Source organism: Myxine glutinosa, chromosome 1 (genome assembly GCF_964187855.1).
Source record: "Myxine glutinosa chromosome 1, kmMyxGlut1.1, whole genome shotgun sequence".
Classification (NCBI taxonomy): Eukaryota; Metazoa; Chordata; class Myxini; order Myxiniformes; family Myxinidae; genus Myxine; species Myxine glutinosa.
In genome coordinates, this window is record NC_136261.1 from 372,292,983 (window position 1) to 372,311,460 (window position 18,478).

General features: G+C 47.3%; 1 protein-coding gene and 1 long non-coding RNA gene across 2 annotated transcripts in view; one reads left to right on the forward strand and one right to left on the reverse strand.

Annotated features, from left to right (window-relative positions):
- The window catches only part of LOC137415756 (tripartite motif-containing protein 14-like), a 37,054-nt gene extending 23,002 nt beyond the window's left edge, over window positions 1–14,052 (reverse strand). Inside the window, exons 1-2 of the mRNA XM_078770176.1 lie at window positions 13,938–14,052; window positions 9,881–10,396 (exon numbers count right to left, since the gene is read on the reverse strand). The gene's annotated coding sequence lies outside the window, so the exon portion shown is untranslated. The remainder of the gene's footprint in view (window positions 1–9,880; window positions 10,397–13,937) is intronic.
- Window positions 14,053–14,295: 243 nt separating this feature from the next.
- The window catches only part of LOC144889542 (uncharacterized), a 37,971-nt gene continuing 33,788 nt past the window's right edge, over window positions 14,296–18,478 (forward strand). The window contains exon 1 of the long non-coding RNA XR_013621848.1: window positions 14,296–14,334. This is a non-coding gene — a long non-coding RNA (uncharacterized LOC144889542). The remainder of the gene's footprint in view (window positions 14,335–18,478) is intronic.

The window sequence follows — 18,478 nt, forward strand, 5'->3', positions numbered from 1 at the left end:
TGGAAGAATTCCCAGGATGAGTTGATGTCAGAGGCGGTAGAGATGTGAGACCAGTCCAGATGATTGATGGCTGCTTGAAGACCGTGCCAGTTGGCCTGAGTGAAGTGCCAGACTCGACGACGCTGAGGAGGCTGAGGAGGCTCTCTGAGAATGGTCAGAGAGATGTCCACTTTAACAAGCACATGATCAGATGAGCCGATTGGAGCAGCAGACATTTTCAGGGAAGTTAGTCATAACCAAGTCCAGAAGAGACGATGCTCCGTTGACTGAGATCCGGGTCGGGAAATTGACAGATTGCGTCAGTCCCAGTGAGTCACAGAAGTCCTTTGCTGAAGAGCCATGGCTGGTGAGAGGTACCCACACCCAGCGAATTGGCATGGTGACAATTGAAATCACCACATATGAGGAAGAGAGAGTTGGGATGGGTAAATAGAAGTTGGCCCGTATTATCAGACAGCGAGATGTAGATGGAGTCATCATTGTTTGGTGGACGGTACAACACACGTGAACAAAAGGTGGGAGCGAAGGGGAAGCCGTAGCCAAAGGTATTCCTGGGGGTGAGGTGGAGAGAGGGCAGTGCCTTCTTTTCTATTCTTTGACATTTTCTACAAGCTATGAAATGTCCCTTCTTTTCTGTACTTTGCCACATGGCACATACCATATAAAGAGGCCTTTTCCATACCCCTGGCATTTTTCGCAAGAATTACTACCGGGGTCAAAAAATTTATATGCCCAACATTTTGGGGATCGCCCCCATGAGCCAAGCAAAAATAAGACCGCGGGTCCTCAAGCTCACCTGCATCAAGAGCAACAATCACTCAAACCCCCCAGAGACCATGATCTATCTATAATTCCACTAATCTCTGTATGTGTGTATGTTTGTCTGTGACCGCTGTTTCTCGACAACCACGGGTCCGATATACTTTAAACTTGCCAGGTATATTGCTGGGGACCCGAGGATGTGCCTTTTCAAGGTTTCATATTAATCGGACAATTACTTACCGAGCTATGTCCAAAAAACGATTCAACCAATCAGAGAGCAGCGAGCTATCGCGTGTGCCGAACGTGGCGAACACACTCTGCCTCGGACGACACATTTGAGAGCGTATTCATTTATTTCACGTTGGCAAACTATGTTGCCGCTATGTTGGCGTTAAACTATGTTTTAAAACTAATTAAAACCATTTCATGTAAATAGAGGGGGGGGGGGGGATTGTCACTGTACTCGCAAGCCGTTCGCCGTTCGCTTTGGCGTTGCGAATGGACCAAAACATTTCATGGACCAAACCATTTCATGTAAAGCGTTCGCCGTTCGCTTTGGCGTTGCGAATGGACCAAAACATTTCATGGACCAAACCATTTCATGTAAATAGAGGGGGGGGGGGATTGTCACCGTACTCGCACCCACGTACCCACGTACCCACGTACGGGCATTGCACCCACGTACGGGCATGCCCTAGTATTTTTTAATGCGGTGAACAAACTTTTGTACATCATGAGTGATGAAGGTTGTGGGCAAGTTTCATCAAAACAGTGTGTGTAGTTTCGGTAAGGGCACTTCCATTGCAAGCAAAATCATGTCAACCATTATCGATAAAGATGGAAAGTCTTTTGTTTTTTCAAAGAACCTAATCATGGATCATCATTTTGGATTCTGTGTCATTCAACTTTGCAAACGATTTTGCTTCGCAATTAGAAATGGTAAGAAGGCTTGAATCTGAAACAAATCGTCAAGATACATGTCGATATAACATGGCTTGGACATATTTTCGATAATCAATATGAAGTAGCATCCTGTTCGACTTGTCAAGCTCACTAACTGCTGCATTCAAGAAAGCTATCACACCTGGCTTATTTGCTTCCAGCAATTGCACAAATGACGCCACATTATATAGTACAGCACTGTATCCTGCAGACAGACAGATATTGCAGCTGCATCACTGTCTCACGATTTGTAATGGTTGGACAAACAAAATGGATTACACCTTGCCTTCCTGGCATTTCTCTCAGTCTCACACCAGAAGGACCATTACATAAACCCACATATTTCCATGTTCAACCACTGAGTGTCTTCGAGATTCAGTGTCTATCTTCTGACATCTCTTCGGTTGAATATGTTACAAAGTTGGTTTGCAAAAGCAACCACAGATCGGGCATTCTCTGTCGTGTTAAGTCATTCCTTGATGGATGTGAGCAGTGAGTCTGGATTTTGGGAGTTTCACAAGAAGTGAGTTCGTGGCAGAACCCTATGGGGGGTTGAAGGGTGAGGAGACAGAACATTAAAAGGGGAGAGGGTGAAAGGCTAGCAAGGACACAGGAGAAGATAGAGAGCCAACCAAGCTGTCAGCGATGCAGGAGTAACAGGCCCAGGGATGCCGCATTGCTGAAGGAGATTCCACTGCTTTTGAAGGCCTCGATATCCGTGGATTCAAGTTGAAAAGGTGTGAAATAGGAACATGAGCCCAGAAGGAAAGCAATACTCCATTGGGCTGCAACTGTAAGCCTTGTGGGTTGTTAAAAATTACAATTTGTCTTTGCATGATGGAGAATTCCCAATGAGGCAATGGCTTTGCAAGCCAACTCAGATATTTAGTTGGTCCAGGAGGGATTGTGGCTAATGGAGATGTTAACACGTTTGAAGACCTGAATTGCAAGTGTTGCTTAAATGGAATGGATTGGTTTTCCCAGATGGTCCTTTTAAAGAGACGAAGTGAGACTGACATTCACCAGGGTTTACAATTCCAAGTGCTGCTCCAGGCTTCTTCTTTTTTCACACATCTTCAGAGAGAGAAGAGGCTGATGCCTGCCTTTCTGGAGGATGAGTGGTGCTGCAGAGGGTAGAGTTAAAAGCAAAATTTTAACCTGAGACTGGTTTGGGGCCTTATATTCTCACCTGGGAGAGGATCCCATTGAGACCGAGGCATGACTATGAAAGTGGAAGAGAGGAAGACACAATACCAGATTTGGATAAATGCTTGAGCCATGTCCAGGAGATACAGAATTGATCTCTTTTCTAAAATTCAGAGCCTCAATCCATTGTTGGAAGAGCAGCAGATGGAGGTCCAGGATGATTGAATGGGGTTAGAAACCAAACTGATGGTTTGAGATCAGGCCATGAGAGAAAAGGAGGGTTTTGATTTCAACTGCAATGTTGGATTATTAAGGCCCTTTCTGTCAATGTAAAAACCTGTCTGTGTTCATTTGTAGACTTGTGTCCTTGTCAATGTCATTGCACATTTCAAACAGCCATTTTGATTGTGGAGAACAATTCAACTTTGGTTTCCAGTTACATCATAGTTTGTTAAAGGAGTTTCCATGATTAATATGCAGGTCCTCTTTGAACAGAATATAAAAATGAGATCATTAAAAAAAACTCAAAATAATTTGTTGCTTCATGCTTTTGGCAAGTCCAGTTATTTTTTAAAGTCTGATTGATTGTCGTGTCATCATAAATATTATTGAAGATCTTTGAAACCAGGATAAGACTACCATTGGCCGAGACTCAGTATGAATGTGAACATTGTGATGCAAGGAAGTAAATAATAATAATAATACATTTATTTTATATAGCGCTTTTCAAGAAGCCCAAAGGCGCTTTGACAGAGTACAAAAAACAAGTGCAAAAAGACAAAAATCAATAGGTAAATAATCAAAGCTAAAGGAAGGAGAAGGAGAAGAGATAGTCAGGGGTTAAATGCTGTGGGTTAAATGTTGAATGCAGTGTTGAAAAGGTGGGTCTTGAGTGATGTTTTGAATGTGGTGAGTGAGGAGGAGTCTCTGATGGTGTGAGGTAGTGAGTTCCAGAGGGTGGGAGCAACGATGGAGAAGGCCCTGTCCCCCCAGGATCTGAATTTGGTCCGCATGGGGGGGGGGGTCAAGAGGTTGGTACCAGCAGAGCGGAGGTTGCGGGTGGGAGTGTGTCTGGAGAGGAGGTCAGTCAGGTAGGATGGGGCCAGGTTATGGAGGGCTTTGTAGGTCAAGAGGAGGATTTTGTACTGGATTCTCTGGGGGATGGGGAGCCAGTGAAGCTTGTAAAGGACGGGGGTGATGTGATCATGGGTCCGGGAATGGGTGAGTAGACGGGCAGCGGAGTTCTGAATGTATTGGAGTTTATTGGTGATTATTGAGGGTGAACCAAAGAGGAGGCTGTTGCAGTAGTCCAGACGGGAGGTGATGAAGGCGTGGATGAGGGTTTCTGCAGCCGTGGAGGAGAGGGATGGACGGAGACGGGCGACGTTTTTCAGGTGAAAGAAGGCTATCTTTGTGATCTGTTTAGTGTATTTGTCGAAGGAGAGGGTTTGGTCAAAGATGATGCCAAGATTCCGGATGTGAGGGGAGGTGGATACTGGGAAACCATCGATGTTGAGGGCAAAGTTATGGGTGGATTTGGTGAGCGTTTTTGGGCCAATGATGATTATTTCAGATTTATCATAGTTAAGTTTGAGGAAGTTGATTTGAAGCCAGGATTTTGTTTCAGTGATGCAGTTTGTCAGGATAGAGTGGGTGGCGGTGGAGATGGACTTGGTGGAGATGAAAAGCTGGATGTCATCAGCGAAGCAGTGGAATTGGAGACCATGACGGCAGATTAAGTGACCAAGGGGGGACAGGTACAGGATGAAGAGGAGGGGGCCAAGAACTGAAACTTGGGGGACACCTTGGGGGAGGGGAGCAGTGGGGGATTTGCAGTTATTGATGGAGATGAACTGGCGTCTGTCGGAGAGGTACGATTTGATCCAAGAGAGGGCAGTGCCGGTAATGTCAAAGGTGGTTTCAAGTCGGGTGAGGAGGATGGTGTGATCGATGGTGTCAAAGGCGGCGCTGAGGTCGAGGAGGATGAGAATGTTGAGGTTGCCAGCGTCAGAGGAGAGGAGAAGGTCGTTGGTGATTTTGAGGAGAGCAGTTTCAGTACTGTGGTTGGAGCGGAATCCGGATTGGAATGTTTCATACAGGTTATTGGCAGAGAGGTGATGTTTGAGTTGAGTGGCCACAGCGCGTTCCAAAACTTTTGACAGAAAGGGTAGGTTGGAGATGGGTCTGAAGTTGTTTAGGGTGTCAGGGTTGAGTCCAGGTTTTTTCAGAATGGGGGTAACAGCAGCAATTTTGAGGGATGGTGGGACGATGCCTGTAGACAGGGAGGAGTTTATTGTTGCAGTGATAAGTGGAGAGAGAGCAGGAAGGGAGGCCTTGACAAAGCTGGAGGGGATGGGGTCAAGAGTGCAGGTGGCAGTTTTCATTCCTATGAGGAGTTCAGAGAGGTCAGCAGGGGAGACTGGGGAGAACTGAGACAGGGGTTGGCAGGATAAGGGGGGGGGGGGCAGGTGGTTTGAGGGGGAGCAGGTGCGGTGGTGGTTAAGCTGCTGTAGATGTTGTCAATTTTTCTTTGGAAGAATGAAAGGAAGGAGATGCAGTTGTCTACTGTGAATGACTGGGTGGTGGTGTCCAGGGGGCTGAGGAGTTTGTTTTTTGTAGAGAAGAGTGCTTTTGGGTTTCCGGAGCCAGAGTGGATAATTTGAGAGTAGTAGGCGGAGCGGGCGTGGGAGAGGGCATCTTTGCAGTGTTGTACGTGGTCCTTGTAGGCTTGGGAGTGAATTGTGGGACCTGTTTTATTGCGGAGTCTTTCAAGTTGGCGAGCACGAGTTTTCATCAGGCGGAGTTCAGGGGTAAACCAGGGAGCAGAATGGGTGAAAGAAACCGTTTTGGTTTTTATAGGCGCAAGCTGGTCAAGGCAGGAGGAGAGAGTGTGGTTGTAGTAGTCAGTGAGGTCAGAAGGGGTGTGGAGGTCAACGAAGGGAGAAGTAGACATTTTTTCAGAGGGTGGGTGAGAATGAGGTAGGTGAAAGAGCACAAGAAAACAAACACCCAGTGATGGATAATAAAATTAGGCCTGAACATTACTGCTTGGTAATTGCTATAACTGGAAGTATTATTTTATCCTTTTATATGAAGTTTAACAATAGCCTGGTGTTGGCCTAGCGGTTTGGGTGCCGGCTTGGGATCCTTGGATCCTGGGTTTGAATCCCGGTCATCGCTGAATTAACACCAGGGGGGCTGACTCAGCCTGTCATCCTACTGAGGTCGGCAAATTGAGTACCATTTTACTAGTAATTCCCTGTGTGTTGGAAGAGGTGACTTACAGGGTTGGTGGCAGGAAGGGCATCCAGCCATAAAATATTGCTTCAAAAAGGGGACCACGGTGCCCGAAAAAGGCCAACCCCCACTCTGCGGGGAAAAATGGCCTCGAAAGGTGGTGCCATATGAAGTTTAACAACAACAGGTTGTTTTGTGTGGTTTTCATTAATATACCTGGGATGCTAAAGTGGTTTATACCTGTATATTTTATTAACACACACTTCCCTTTATTCAACATCTCAAAATGCTGTTCACACACATTATTCTTGAGCAAAGCTTGACATTTCATCTCCAAGATTTTTCAGAGATTTGGGTCTACAGTCACGTGAAAAAGTAAGTACACCCCATGTAAAGTTTTGACTTTTTCAACATATTTCAACATACAGCTATTTGATCTTCATTTCAACAATATTGATAGATAAAGGTGATATAATATAACAAATATCACGAAACATTTACATTTTGTAGTCCATTGTATAATTTAAATAAACATAAATGCAAATTTCGCATGTGGAAAAAGAAAGTACACCCCTACATTTATCACTACTTCAAATACCTAAAATTAGAATCAGGTGCACCAGCTCAGGTGCAAATCATTAGAACATCTTTAGAGAGGATCTTGGAGGAACCTGTCTTATTTAAACCTCAGATATTTGTTTGGTTTGCTCTTTGTTGTTGAAGTGTGTGGCGTCACCATGCCTAGATTAAAAGAGCTCTCTGCGGCCTTCAGAAAGAAGGTTATAGATGCCTACGAGTCTGGGAAGGGACTTAAAAAGATCTCCAAACAATTTGAAATCAATCATTCGACTGTCCGGAAGATCATCTCCAAGTGGAGAAGATTCCAAACAACTGCCAACTTGTTCAGGCCAGGCCGCCCCAGCAAGTTCAGCCCGAGAGCAGACCACAAGATGCTGAAAGAAGTATCGAAGAACCCCAGAATGTCATCAAGGGACCTACAGGCAGCTCTTGCCACTGTTGATGTCAAAGTGCACGAGTCTACCATGAGAAAGAGGCTGCACAAATTTGATCTACATGGGAGGCGTGCCAGGAGGAAACCTTTGCTGTCCAGAAAGAACATCAGGGCAAGACTAAAGTTTGCCAATGAACACCTCAGCAAAAACGAGCACTTCTGGAACAATGTGCTCTGGACAGATGAGTCAATGGTAGATCTATTTGGCCACAGTACCAGAAGACATGTTTGGCAAAACCAAAGACAGCATTAGACCACAAGAACCTGATACCAACTGTAAAGCATGGTGGTGGAAATATTATGGTTTGGGGCAGCTTTGCTGCATCAGGGCCTGGGCAGGAATATTCCACTATGAATTCTTCATTGTACCAGCGCTCTGGTACAATGAAGAATTCATAGTGGAATATTCCTGCCCAGGCCCTGATGCAGCAAAGCTGCCCCAAACCATAATATTTCCACCACCCTCTAGGGTGAATGAGGATAATGTGAGGCCATCTGTCGGAAAGTTGAAGCTCAACCGAAGGTGGACCTTGCAACATGACAATGACCCTAAACATACCAGTAAATCCACCAAGGAATGGCTGAAAAGAAAGAAATGGAGGGTTCTGGAATGGCCAAGTCAAAGCCCGGATCTAAATCCCATCGAGATGTTGTGGGCGGATTTGAAACGAGCTGTGCATGCAAGAAACCCCTCAAACATCGCACAGCTGAAAGAATTCTGCATGGAGGAGTGGGCAAAAATTTCTCCCAGTCGATGTCAGAGACTGGTAGACAGTTATAAGAAACGCCTACTTGAGGTTGTTTCTGCCAAAGGGGGCAATACCACCTATTGGAGCCAAGGGTGGACTTACTTTTTCCACATGAGAAATTTGCATTTATGTTTATTTAAATTATACAATGGACTACAAAATGTAAATGTTTCATGATATTTGTTGTATTATATCACCTTTATCTATCAATATTGTTGAAATGAAGATCAAATAGCTGTATGTTGAAGTATGTTGAAAAAGTCTAAACTTTACATGGGGTGTACTTACTTTTTCACGTGACTGTATATCCTTCGGCCCAGGGCCATGAACAATCTCAGCACAAAATTGTTAATTTGGTGAGCTCTCAAGCCTACCTTTTTACCTGTAAAATCAATAACCACCTTTTCTGTCAGTTGTTCAATTTAAAAGACTTGTTTTTGATACTTCGCTCATTCTACAACCAATTGATCTACAGCAGTGTCCGGGAAAGTATTGTTGTGGATTTGTAATTGTTGTAAATATCACCCTGTGTAGTGTCATGAATCTTGTTGTAAATATCACCCTCCGTCGTGTAAAGGTCAAAGGTCGTCCTCGTAGTTACTCCATTACATGCACGTAGCAAATCATATATCCTTTTAAATAGTTATCTCCTTATTATGTGTAGTAGCTTAAGGCTCTGTTTACCATTAGTTGACACTCCATTGCACCGAATTCAAACAAGATAGATCCCCTTTCAATTCCCTCAAAGCCTCTATTGCCAACTGCATTCGCCACTACGGCTTTGGCTGATTGTCAGCGCCTTTGCCTCCATTGAACACGCGGTCGGTTCGGAGAAGAAAGGCGTGTCTCCGCCCTCGTCATCGGAAGGAGGAGTGAACCAGCCCTTGCCGACCAATCGAACATCAAGGGGTTTGGCTTGAGAGGGTGGAGAAAGAATGATCGGGGAGGTTCGCGAAGGTTCGAGGATGTGGCATATATAACCCGTCACGCAACCCCCCCCCCCCCCCCCCCCCCAGGAGGAGTCCACCGGAGATGCGTCAGAGAGTTGTTGAGTACCGCAGTCCACCAGTTGAGTTCAAGTCCATCAGTGGAGGAGGAGCAGCAGCGTGGAGCTGAACCACCGCAGCTTTGAACCACCGCAGCTTTGAACCACCGCAGCTTTGAACCACCGCAGCTTTTACCACCGCAGCTTGAGCGTTGACGGCAGCGTTGTTTTTGAGGAGAGTCGGCGGTTGCTCACTCCCGGCCCGGGCCGTTCTCCTGCGTCCAGCTGAACCGTCCAGCCCGGTGGTCCCACCTCCTCATCCGTCCAGCCATCCACCTCCTGCCATTCCTGTCATCATCCCCGTGTAAGTCTGACTGTCGCCCGTCTTCTATGTTGTCCGGGGGTTTAAGTAAGCTTGTATAGGTAAGTAGAATTGCACTGTATCTGCCTCTTCTGTCTTTATTTTCTGATCCTTCCTACTCCTTGGTTATTTTTGGTCTTGTATATAATTAATAATAAATCATATTTGTTCTTCCTATTTTTGCCTTCTTCTTCTTCACATCCATTCGTCTTTGTGATTTCCCCATTGGACACCTGTGGCACGATTTTGGCCAACGTTTCAGGATCGGGTTTAGTCTCTGTTAATGGTTCGTGCCGCGGTTGCTAAACCGCTCGGCAATTAACATCTGTCCGCGGTCGCGAACGAGGTTGCGCCCTGCCTCTCCGGAGGGAGCTGTGCAACTTCAGGACTCACGTCAGTCAGTATCAGACAGGGAGATAGCCCCCCTTGGTAAGGGAAAGAGGCCGACGACTGAGATCCGTAACAGTATCATAAGAACGTAGTCTTTCTATAAAATAACCTCCACTTGTGAGGAATGTTCTGAGTTATGAGAAATTTTCATGATTACACAACTTGCAATTTATCAGTCATATCTTTTGGCATTTTGTTCTTTTAACTTCCTTTGAGAATAGATTTTATATTCTTGGAGATAAATTCATACGGATATAATTTATATGAACAAACAAACTTTTCATTTATTTACTTGCCTTGAGTTCATCATGAACAATCTCCACAGGAACAACTTAATGGTTCTTATGTTGTCCAACCATGCACATCACACACATAAAGCTTTCATCATCCTTGCAATAGAGTTGTATTGGCTTGCCATGATTGGTGCATCTTCGCTCCTCCACGTTTACGACTGACGTCAATTTCATCTTCTCTTCGTTTACTCCTGGCACCAATTTCATCTTCTCTTCGTTTACTCCTGGCACCAATTTCATCTGCTCTACCAATTTGGCAAGGGCCACATTCTTTTGACATTTTGGTTTTATCGGAAATACCTCACGGCAGTTCGGACAATCACAGACTGTGGCCTCTTCCCTGCTTTCCCAGTGTTGCTCGATGCAGACTTTACAAAATGAGTGGCCACATGGCAGAGTAATTGGCTCCTCGTACAGTTCAAAGCACACAATGCATTGAAGTTCATCTGCACAAACTCCAGTCATTGAAGAAGATGCCATTTTCTTGTATCAGAGAAGGAAGTGGAGCAGTGGTGAAGCCTGTAGATCGAGAGGGGTAGTCATAAAAACAAAACTTTAAAGGTAAGAAAACATCAGGTAAATTACTATGGAGCACATCTACCTCAGAAACAAGAGAGTTCATAGAACACGATACCCCACTCTGTGTTAAAGTCTATACAGGAATGCCTCGTCGTTCACGAGGTGGTGAAATTCCCCGTGAACCACAAACTTTGGGGGTAATGGGGAAAATATGGTTTGGCACTTCAACTATAAAATTGTCCACACTGTACCATTAATTAACATGTTTGTGCATTGTTTTTGTGTTGTTTGGATTCAAAAGAATATTATTTTCCTGTATTAAGAACAAAAAATAAAATGTATTTTCCTTAGTTATTATTATTATTCCTAGAATATAAGATCCGTCGCTTCTCTGATGGAAATACCAATCTTTGCTGCAATGGCGAATCTATGGGGGAAGAAAAACAAAGGATTTCTGGGAGATCCTGCCCTCCGTGCAGGGATAACCAACATCACGTGTTGGCATTTGCAGTTTTGACACGCGTGTCCATGTACACATAAAAGAAAGTTTTTTTTTCCCGGGAGTTACCTGGGAGTTACTCGAATCCCATGTAGTTGGATTTCTTGAAATCCATTAATTCATTCTCAAGTTATAGCATGAAAAACAAAAAAACAAACAAACAAACAAACAAGACAGACGGCTCCTTTTATAATACTAGGGCATGCCCGTACTATATCTATATCTAAAATTATATCCCCCCCTCTATTTACATGAAATGTTTTGGTCCATTCGCAACGCCAAAGCGAACGGCGAACGCTTTACATGAAATGGTTTGGTGCATGAAATGTTTTGGTCCATTCGCAACGCCAAAGCGAACGGCGAACGGCTTGCGAGTACAGTGACAATCCCCCCGGGGTTTTTATTAGTTTTAAAACATAGTTTAACGCCAACATAGCGCCAACATAGTTTGCAAACGTGAAATAAATGAATACGCTCTCAAATGTGCCATCCGAGGCAGAGTGTGTCCGCCACGTTCGGCACACGCGATAGTTCGCTGCTCTCTGATTGGTTGAATCGTTTTTTGGACATAGCTCGGTAAGTAATTGTCCGATTAATATGAAACCTTGAAAAGGCACATCCTCGGGTCCCCAGCAATATACCTGGCAAGTTAAAAGTATATCGGACCCGTGGTTGTCGAGAAACAGCGGTCACAGACAAACAGACGTACAAACGTACAAACGTACAGAGATTACTGGAATTATAGATAGATAGATTTCGCGAGTAGCCTGAGGCTGCTGATTGCATCATTGCTGGGAGCGTGGCTGTGCCCCTTATGAATTGCTCCGATTCCAGTAACCTGGAACTCATTTTGCAGACCTCAGAATGATGACAGACTGAGGCAACTCCCCCCCCCCCCAATCCACCCCTCCCCACACCCCACAATCCACCCCTCCCACCCTGCCCCACCCCCCCCAATCCACCCCTCCCACCCCCCCCCAATCCACCGCTCCCACCCCCCCCCAATTCCACCCACCCCACCCCCCCAAATCCACCTCTCCCACCCCCCCAAATCCACCCCTCCCACCCCACCGCAACCCCCCCAATCCTCCCCTCCCACCCCCCCAATCCACCTCTCCCACACCAACCCCCCCCAATCTACCCCTCCCACCCCGCCCCACTCCCACCCCGCCCCACTCCCACCATGTCATGGCCGCACCAGAAGAGCAATTTTCTTGAAATCGAACATCGATTGGGATCGATGACAAAACAGACAGAACAATGGCAAGCTTGCAATCAGCGGAGCTATACATCGATCTCTTAGTTTATCTTTCTATTTAACAAGATGATCTGAAGTATCTGAGTGGCAATGCTCCATGACCCGTCCTTCATTCTTCCTCTCTGCATGTCCTGATGCTTTTCCACTTTGCCCTTCATGCTCTGAAAAAGAGGGTCTGACTGGTCCTGGTCACAACGTACGTGTGGTTGTGTGTGTCAGTAATAAGCCAATCACTCCGATCGTAACCGGGTGGAAAATAAGTATCAACTTCAAATTTTGACTCGTGTTGAAAACACGACTCGTTATGCAAGACCAATAATTCCGGCTCTATCCTGGAAGGAGGGGGTCCATCATGCCATGGTGTGATGGTATTCTTAGATTCGAACTTTCACCAAAATGTAATCAGAACCTCCGTGTCACGTACACAACCTGTCCACCAAATTACGTCCGAATCCATCCACAAGTTTTTGAGATGTCCTGATCACAGACAAACAAACAGACAGGGGTAAAAACATAACCTCCATCCACCTTGGGTGGCAGAGGTAAAAATACAAAAGATTGACGATTTAGGCGACCTTGACCTTTTGACCAAGAGGAATAGGCTTCAATGACCCAATATGTAAAACCTGGTCAAATCTCAAACCAATCGGATGAGAATTGACGATTTTATACAACCTTGACCTTTGACCTTTTGACCAAATTATTAATTTGTCTCCTCCGTATTCTTAAAATAAAACTTTGTTGAAAATTTCCATGACAAAAGCTGAAATGGTACAAAGGTTACAGCCCGTGCAGACTTACACACACACACACACACACACACACACCCCCCCCCCCCCCACACACCCCCACCCCCACACACACACACACCACACACACACACACACACACACACACACACATATATACACACACACACATATATACACACACACACACACACACACATACATACACACACACACACATATACACATATATATATACACACACACACACATATATACACACACACACACACACACACACACACACACATATACACACACACACACACACACACACATATATATATATATACACACACACACACACACACACACACACATATATATATATATATACACACACACACACACACACATATATATATATATATACACACACACACACACACACACACACACATATATATATATATACACACACACACACACACACATATATATATATACACACACACACACACACACACATATATATATATATATACACACACACACACACACCGGAGTGATTCAGATACTTGTTGTTAACATGGAAACATGTAACATGTAGTTGTTAAACATGTAGAATGTAGTTGTTAAACGGGCTGTCAACAACATGGAAACACCACGAAAGAGGCAACGCACAGCACGCAGCATGGGCCACGCACCTCGGAGAACATAGGACACTGGCGTCGGACAGCACGGTGTCGACGCATGTGGGAGCACATGGAGTATAGCGGGTGTGGACGCATGTGGGAGCACATGGAGTATAGCGGGTATGGACGCATGTGGGAGCACATGGAGTATAGCGGGTATGGACGCATGTGGGAGCACATGGAGTATAGCGGATGTGGACGCATGTCGGAGGAGATAGTCGGACGGTGTGCTTACAGAGGATGGTGTGCTTACAGAGGACGGTGTGCACGCCGGACAGGACAAGGCAAGTTGCTTTGCTGTACAACTTTTGAGGAAACATTGCGTTATAAGCATGGTGTAAAAGGTCACATAACAACGTACCGTAAAAGGCATGTTCTTTGAAGTGAGGACAAAGAGGGTATGGAGGAAGTAGCGCAGGAATGAAGGACGTCACCTGCACACACGTGCCGGGAAAAACCTTGCGCTGTCAGTGACCTTAGCGCATGCGCCATGCGCAGTTGGCGTGTAAATACTTTTTATTCCTTTAAAAAAAATGGCTTTTCCCCATTTTTATGTGGTTATTTTCATTTGTGCCGTTCATGAAGTTGCCTTATTTACTAGGGAAAGTTCCCGGCGTTGCCCGGTAACAATAAGTCCTTTCCTGATGGGAATATGAAGAGAGGCGGCAGCACAAGAGAAGGGGGTGGGAGAGATGGCAATGGAAGGAGTTAGGAGAGGGCGACTGGAGAGGTCGAAGGGTGAGAGTGCAACGGAACGGGTAGGGAGGCGGTGAGGGTTAGTATAAAGCACAAAAACTGTTCGTCAATAAAAACATGCGTCCGTAAAAAACGCAAAGGGACCTCTGTGTACTGTAACGCCGTGGCTTGTAACGCGTACTGTAAGCCGACCTCTGTGTCCGACCTCTGTGTACTGTAACGCGTACTGTAAGCAGGCCGAATGGCGTTCTTTTGGAATTACGCAGGAGACGGACAGTCACTTCTTTTATTGTTGTACACGATGCTTTTGTCATTGGAAGGGCGTTTGGAAGGCAGTGCGATAACAAAAGAAATTGCCAGGAAAAAAAAGAAGGGAACCCTCTGTGCACTGTGACCACGGATGTTTATAAAAAATCTGGACCCGCAATGCGTCTATCGTTCCCAAGCGAGCTAATAAAGTCACCGGAAGCAGTCTGGCGGCCATGTTGGTGTGACATTCCCGCCGCCCCACGAAACTTGAAACGAGTCAGTTTGTTCATCAGGTGTTCAACGTACTTTGACATATTTTGTGTGTATGCAGTATGAAGGTAGCATGTAGTATGAAGGTAGTAAGTATATCGATAATAAGTATTAAAGTAGTAAGTAGTAAGGTAGCATGTAGTATGAAGGTTGTATGTAGTATGAAGGTAGTAAGTATGTAGATAGTAAGTATTAAGGTAGTTGTGGCGGGCACAAGGGACAATAATTCCGCGCACCATTGGGTGGCGCGAGCGTCCCGGCGGGGAGCTGAAATGCATGCCCCGCCTTTTGGCCGATCGGCGTGGCCTCGGGACATATATGTGGGCTCTAAGCTCGAGCCCGCCTAGTGCTGAAGTGCGAGCTCTTAATAAAGACTTGTTTGTACCAATGCGTTGTGGCCTACCTCTCTGGCAATCGAGTCGTGTGTGCACAGCACCACACTGGTGCCCCCGATTGGTTCAGCCGTTGCTGACCCCCGAACGCGCCATGGCTACCAACGCCGTCGCAATCAAACTCCCGGAGTTTTGGGAGGCGCAAGCCGACGTTTGGTTTGTGCAAGCCAAAGCTCAATTTCAACTCCGGGGCATCACGGCGGACGAGACCAGGAACTACCACGTGGTCGCCGCCCTCAGGCCCGGCACTGCCGCCCGCGTCGTGTCCATCCTTCGGCGCCCGCCGGGCGACCACAAGTACGAGGCCCTCAAACGTCTCCTCCTCGCCACGTTCGGGCTCACTGAGGCCGAACGTGCCAACCACCTCCTGGACCTTCCCGCCTCGGTGACACATGACCATCCGTCCGGATGGATTTCATGCTGTCCCTGCTTGGAGACCAGCCCCCGGATTTCTTATTCTGAGCGCTTTTCCTACGCCAGCTACCTGTACAGGTATGCCTCGCGCTGGCCGGTTCCAAAATAAAGGAACCCTGCGCCCTGGCTGGAGAGGCCGACAAGTTTTTCGCGGCCTGCGACACGCGGTCGGTTTACGGTGCTGCCGTAGTGGATCCCGGTGCAGAGGCTACAGCGCCCCCGGCTTCCCTCGTGGCCACGCCCCGCCCACTACCGCCGCCGCCACCACCACCACCGTCGGCACGGCCGCCGTGGCCGCCATCGCCGCAAACCTGGTGCTACTACCATGCCAGGTTCAGCCGCAAGGCTAAAACGTGCCGCCCGCCGTGTTCTTTTGACGGGTCAGGAAACGACCGGGCCGGCGCTCATTTGCAGCCCTGAGCGTCGGCCATTCCGGCAGCCTCCTGTTCATCACGGACACCTTGTCCGGGCGCCGTTTCCTTTGCGACACAGGAGCACAGGTAAGCATCCTCCCTGCCTCCGCGTCCGACAAGCAAGCCGCGGGCCGGGGCCCCGCTTTGCTTGCTGCCAACGGTACACCCATCCGCACATTTGGGAAGTGTTGCCGCTCACTGCGGTTCGGAGGGCAGCGCTTTCAATGGTCGTTCGTCACCGCAGGTGTGCCAATGGCCCTGCTCGGTGCGGACTTCCTATGTGCGCATGGCTTGTTGGTCGACGTTAAGCGCAGACGTCTCGTCCAGGCCGAAACCTTCAGCTCGCTCGCTTGTTCGCTGAGCGGCTCGTTGAGCAGCTCACTGAGCGGCTTGCCAAGCGGCTTGCTGAAAGGTTCCGTCCTGGCGAGGTTAGTCTGCACGCTTCCGGCAGCGGACGAGTTTACCCGCCTCCTCACCAGTTTCCCGACCCTCACGCGGCCCACCTTCTCAGCGGTGGCCGTCAAGCACGGGGTGGAGCACCATATCCCCACGGTCGGGCCGCCGGTCTACGCCCGGGCACGCCGACTCGAACCTACGAAGCTCGCCATCGTGAAGCGGAGTTCGCCACGCTGGAACGGCTGGGTATCGTACGGCGCTCAAACAGCGCTTGTGCCTCTCCGCTGCACATTGTGCCGAAGCCCGGCGGAGGATGGCGGCCGTGCGGTGACCACCGATCCAAGACTCGGGATTCACCTGAGTCAACACCAAGACTCGGGATTCCCTCCTTACATGCACTCATTCCCACCCCCTTTCCTCCCCATGGAGTTTAAACAGATCCCGATTCTCCACCAACGACTCGACCTCACATCGACCTCACATCGACCTCCCAGTAATGACGACCCGAGGAGAAACAATCAGAGGAAAGAACTTGGAACCAAAAATCAAACCGATCAGGATGTTCCGGGAACTGATTGTCGGTCTCGGTTTGAGTCGCCGTCCTGAGATCCCGGGAGATCTTGATCCGTCGATGTGCAGAGTTTGGGTCCAGACTCGGGCTCCGTCCATCTGTAGACACGACACGGGGTCACAGACTTCGTTAGACAAACGGACAGAAACACAAACACATTAATCTCTTTTTTCACATTTGAAATATTAAATACATTATTAATTTCACCTTCTTTACGAAACACAATTCACCTTTCTTTACCTGGTTAGGAATCCCTGACCATCCTCTTGTTCCCATATAACAAAACCCTCCCCCGAACATCCGGCTATTTAATTTTCGCCTTCGTGCGATTTTCTTTTAAAATAAAAATAATGCCGTTTCATGGAAATTGTAACATCTTGTGAATGGGTTATGGGGTAACATAAACCTGGTGTTACCTTAACGGTCAAGGTGGCGGGTTTAACATCTTAAGATCCTAAGATTGAGCACCTGTCGTACCGTTAAAATAACACCTGGGCCCGGTTGCTGGAAGGATATCACATATTTATCCACTGGAGCTTCGAGCAACCGGGTCCAGGTGGGCTGACAACCTGTCATCCTTCCAAGGTGGACCAGGTGAGTACCAGCTTACTGGGAGTAATAAACCATTCGAGTATCCTGCGTCGGAGTGGCGACCTGGCCAGTACTGCACTCCTTAGCCAATGAAATGGCGTGAAAGGAATTTTATTGTTACCTCCAACCAACAAAGGTGGACCGAGGTTATGTTTTTTCCCCTGTCTGTTTCTGTGCAGGATATCTCAGAAAGGTATGGACGGATTCGGACGAAATTCGGTGTACCGGTGGGGTAGGTGACAAGAAATAATTGATTCGATTTTGGTAAAGATCCGGATCCGGATACAAGAATTATTTTCGGGATTCTTCTTCATTGATTGATGGTGGTTCAGATGCAGCTTGTGGCTGTTTGGGTGCATCATTTTCTGGGGACAGGACGTGCACTGATGCAATGCCCCCATTACCAGTCGGCAGGTACTCATTTTTCCCACCTTAAAAGGATGACAGGCTGTGTCAGCTCACCTGGTGTTCAACATAATGGCAGTGGCTCAAACTCAGGACCCGAATATTTAAAGCCAGCCATCTTAACCGTGAAGCCAACACCAACCTCAGCATTGAATGATCGGGCGAACAATGATATGCAGCACGCTGTCTCAAAAAGTTATGGACAGATTCGGACGAAACTTGGTGGATAAGTTGGGTGTGTGACAAGGAAGAGGTGATTCGATTTTGGTGAAGGTTCGAATCCGGATCTGATCAGTGGGATAAAAATGGAATGAATCACCCTGGTATGCACTCTACCAGGTGTATTCACCCGACCAGGTGTATGCAATATACAAGGGGCACGCGCTCTACCAGGGGCACGCACTCTACCAGGGGCACGCACTCCACCAGGGGCACGCACTCCACCAGGGGCACGCACTCCACCAGGGGCACGCACTCCACCAGGGGCACGCACTCCACCAGGGGC